We start from the raw sequence: 5,000 nt of genomic DNA on the forward strand, positions 1-5,000 counted from the left end.
TTCAGGCGGGCTTGCCTGCTTTAAGCACTCTAATTTGTTCAAAGTAAACGTGCCGGCCCACCGAGACACTCACTCAAGAGCACCCTGGTAGGATTGCAACGGGGTCCGCCTCGGGACGCACGAGCACGCACGAGGCGCGTCGCACGCCTTCAGCTCGCCCCACCGGCAGGACGTCCCACGATACATGCCAGTTAAACACCGACGGGCGGTGAACCAACAGCGTGGGACACAAATCCAACTACGAGCTTTTTAACCGCAACAACTTTAATATACGCTATTGGAGCTGGAATTACCGCGGCTGCTGGCACCAGACTTGCCCTCCAATAGATACTCGTTAAAGGATTTAAAGTGTACTCATTCCGATTACGGGGCCTCGGATGAGTCCCGTATCGTTATTTTTCGTCACTACCTCCCCGTGCCGGGAGTGGGTAATTTGCGCGCCTGCTGCCTTCCTTGGATGTGGTAGCCGTTTCTCAGGCTCCCTCTCCGGAATCGAACCCTGATTCCCCGTTACCCGTTACAACCATGGTAGGCGCAGAACCTACCATCGACAGTTGATAAGGCAGACATTTGAAAGATGCGTTGCCGGTACGAGGACCGTGCGATCAGCCCAAAGTTATTCAGAGTCACCAAGGCAAACGGACCGGACGAGCCGACCGATTGGTTTTGATCTAATAAAAGCGTCCCTTCCATCTCTGGTCGGGACTCTGTTTGCATGTATTAGCTCTAGAATTACCACAGTTATCCAAGTAACGTGGGTACGATCTAAGGAACCATAACTGATTTAATGAGCCATTCGCGGTTTCACCTTAATGCGGCTTGTACTGAGACATGCATGGCTTAATCTTTGAGACAAGCATATGACTACTGGCAGGATCAACCAGGGAGCTGCGTCAACTAGAGCTGAGCAGCCGGCCGCCCGGGAGTGTGTCCCGGGGGCCCGCGCGAACACGCAAGCGTCCGCTCAATTATTCTGCAAACAGGAGGAGGCTGAGCTCCCCTGCACCATACACCTCGAAACCCTCTCAGGTCCCGGCGGCGCGCAGCGCCGTCCTAAGTACTTGGTCGGGTTCGAGAGAGGCGCAATCGCCCGGAGTTTGGCGAGTAGACGCTTTAGGTGCGACCACCCGTGCTCCCAACTGAGCTTGCCGCTGCCGACAGAGGCCCGGGAGCGTGCTGTCGTGGCATTGCCGGCGGGAGACAACACGCGCCACCTACGGTGACCGGCAGCTCCAACGCCAGCGCCACAGAAGGACAAAAGCCCCACTTGGGTGCCGAAGCGAACTCTCCCAGCACAGCGCACGCGCCAACACGTCCGCACAGCTGCGATACAAACCACCTGCGAGAACCGCAGAGGCGACCGAGCAGCAGACGGCGTCGCGGCGCCGAGCGCCGGGCGGCGGCGCATCCTCAGCGCACACAGTCCTCAATCGGACCAGCACACTGCAGATGTCCACCGCGCTTCGCACCGGGCCCGCGAGGACCTACTTTGGCCGCACGGCGCCGCGTGCAGGGTGCGCCGGCGCGCAGCTGCGCCGCCTGCCGCCTCCGTCGGCCGGCGCGCCTGCCACTGGCCGCCCCCACCAGCCGGCTGTAGCGCGTGCGCCCACGCACCGCACGGCCAACACGCCGGGAGGCCCCCCCTCACCGGCCGGGGACGGTCCCACCCAGCCACCGCCGCGTATCGCTTCACACCCACATGCCATTCACGTTCGTGGGCATGGTGGGTATCGCTGCAACAACCGGTTGGTAGCTCAACCGATCGTCGCCATCACTGATTCACCCCTAGCGAGAACAACCGCACCACAACGGTTTACCAGTTGTTCATTTGCGTAACGTCACCAGCAAACGTAGGCGTCCATCGCCATTTGCAAATTCAACGATTGTTGCATGCCTGTGTCAGGTGTCACGACACACTGTCTGCCCACATACACGCAACAACATGTCCACGCTTAGCGAACACGTGGAAGGTGGCCCCCGTACGTATGCGATGTCCATTGCGCGAACGACTGTCAACCGGCCTCTGTCGCATGTCGCAGATGTGGAACGCAGTGCACCGTGCTATCACGGTGTGTGAGAAGAGACGACTACGTCTGACAACACGCGCCACTACATCAACAGACGGCTCATGCTGATCGCCATCCAGGGCATACCACACTGCAATCCAGCTCTTATAGGGAGACGACACGTAGCTGAGTGCACAACATTTGGACCGCATGGTTCGCCGTTGTTGGCGCAGTCGTTGTACGGTCACATGTACCACGATGTATCATTCAGTACATGAGGACCAATGTGCAGTACAGTGTGTGATTTGGACGTACAACATCAGCGGACAGTTGACACAGGCCGTACCACAGCGTAGGCTAAGTGCTTCGCCATGCGAATGCCAATGAACAACTGCAAATGCCAATGAACAACTGCAAAGGGCATTGAGCATGTACGTCCTGCTGCCATCCACATTACAGTGTATAGCTGCAAGGTGTTTAACATGAAGCGATACACTGGGGACCGGGCAGTGCGAGTAGCAAACTATATTGCGGGGGTTGCAGTTAGGCAACACTACACTAATTTAACGCGTCGTATGACAATTACAGAGCAGGTTAAGGCCCAACGTGTGTTGGGTTAAGGCCCAACGTGTGTTGGGTTAAGGCCCAACGTGTGTTGGGTTAAGGCCCAACGTGTGTTGGGTTAAGGCCCAACGTGTGTTGGGTTAAGGCCCAACGTGTGTTGGGTTACGTTAAGGGGCAATGTGGGTTACGTTAAGGGGCAATGTAGGTTACGTTAAGGGGCAATGTGGGTTACGTTACGGCGCAATATAGGTTACGTTACGGCGCAATATAGGTTACGTTAAGGGGCAATGTGGGTTACGTTACGGCGCAATATAGGTTACGTTACGGCGCAATATAGGTTACGTTAAGGCGCAATATCGGTTACGTTAAGGCGCAATACAGGTTACGTTAAGGCGCAATACAGGTTACGTTAAGGCGCAATACAGGTTACGTTAAGGCGCAATACAGGTTACGTTAAGGCGCAATACAGGTTACGTTAAGGCGCAATACAGGTTACGTTAAGGCGCAATACAGGTTACGTTAAGGCGCAATACAGGTTACGTTAAGGCGCAATGCAGGTTACGTTAAGGCGCAATGCAGGTTACGTTAAGGCGCAATACAGGTTACGTTAAGGCGCAATGCAGGTTACGTTAAGGCGCAATGCAGGTTACGTTAAGGCGCAATACAGGTTACGTTAAGGCGCAATACAGGTTACGTTAAGGCGCAATACAGGTTACGTTAAGGCGCAATACAGGTTACGTTAAGGCGCAATACAGGTTACGTTAAGGCGCAATACAGGTTACGTTAAGGCGCAATACAGGTTACGTTAAGGCGCAATACAGGTTACGTTAAGGCGCAATACAGGTTACGTTAAGGCGCAATACAGGTTACGTTAAGGCGCAATACAGGTTACGTTAAGGCGCAATACAGGTTACGTTAAGGCGCAATACAGGTTACGTTAAGGCGCAATACAGGTTACGTTAAGGCGCAATACAGGTTACGTTAAGGCGCAATACAGGTTACGTTAAGGCGCAATACAGGTTACGTTAAGGCGCAATACAGGTTACGTTAAGGCGCAATACAGGTTACGTTAAGGCGCAATACAGGTTACGTTAAGGCGCAATACAGGTTACGTTAAGGCGCAATACAGGTTACGTTAAGGCGCAATACAGGTTAGGTTAAGGCGCAATACAGGTTAGGTTAAGGTACGACATAGGTTAGGTTAAGGTACGACATAGGTTAGGTTAAGGTACGACATAGGTTAGGTTAAGGTACGACATAGGTTAGGTTAAGGTACGACATAGGTTAGGTTAAGGTACGACATAGGTTAGGTTAAGGTACGACATAGGTTAGGTTAAGGTACGACATAGGTTAGGTTAAGGTACGACATAGGTTAGGTTAAGGTACGACATAGGTTAGGTTAAGGTACGACATAGGTTAGGTTAAGGTACGACATAGGTTAGGTTAAGGTACGACATAGGTTAGGTTAAGGTACGACATAGGTTAGGTTAAGGTACGACATAGGTTAGGTTAAGGTACGACATAGGTTAGGTTAAGGTACGACATAGGTTAGGTTAAGGTACGACATAGGTTAGGTTAAGGTACGACATAGGTTAGGTTAAGGTACGACATAGGTTAGGTTAAGGTACGACATAGGTTAGGTTAAGGTACGACATAGGTTAGGTTAAGGTACGACATAGGTTAGGTTAAGGTACGACATAGGTTAGGTTAAGGTACGACATAGGTTAGGTTAAGGTACGACATAGGTTAGGTTAAGGTACGACATAGGTTAGGTTAAGGTACGACATAGGTTAGGTTAAGGTACGACATAGGTTAGGTTAAGGTACGACATAGGTTAGGTTAAGGTACGACATAGGTTAGGTTAAGGTACGACATAGGTTAGGTTAAGGTACGACATAGGTTAGGTTAAGGTACGACATAGGTTAGGTTAAGGTACGACATAGGTTAGGTTAAGGTACGACATAGGTTAGGTTAAGGTACGACATAGGTTAGGTTAAGGTACGACATAGGTTAGGTTAAGGTACGACATAGGTTAGGTTAAGGTACGACATAGGTTAGGTTAAGGTACGACATAGGGTAGGTTAAGGTACGACATAGGTTAGGTTAAGGTACGACATAGGTTAGGTTACGGTACGACATAGGTTAGGTTACGGTACGACATAGGTTAGGTTACGGTACGACATAGGTTAGGTTACGGTACGACATAGGTTAGGTTACGGTACGACATAGGTTAGGTTACGGTACGACATAGGTTAGGTTACGGTACGACATAGGTTAGGTTACGGTACGACATAGGTTAGGTTACGGTACGACATAGGTTAGGTTACGGTACGACATAGGTTAGGTTACGGTACGACATAGGTTAGGTTACGGTACGACATAGGTTAGGTTACGGTACGATATAGGTTAGGTTACGGTACGATATAGGTT

The 5,000-nt window shown here is 51.3% G+C and overlaps 1 non-coding gene across 1 annotated transcript in view; it reads right to left on the reverse strand.

Moving 5' to 3' along the window:
• The window catches only part of LOC124590897, a 1,910-nt gene extending 1,023 nt beyond the window's left edge, over positions 1-887 (reverse strand). The window contains exon 1 of the ribosomal RNA XR_006976803.1: positions 1-887. This exon is cut by the window's left edge and continues 1,023 nt beyond it. This is a non-coding gene — a ribosomal RNA (small subunit ribosomal RNA).
• Positions 888-5,000: the final 4,113 nt, after the last annotated feature.

The sequence above is a fragment of the Schistocerca americana genome, unplaced genomic scaffold (assembly GCF_021461395.2).
Source record: "Schistocerca americana isolate TAMUIC-IGC-003095 unplaced genomic scaffold, iqSchAmer2.1 HiC_scaffold_777, whole genome shotgun sequence".
Lineage (NCBI taxonomy): Eukaryota > Metazoa > Arthropoda > Insecta > Orthoptera > Acrididae > Schistocerca > Schistocerca americana.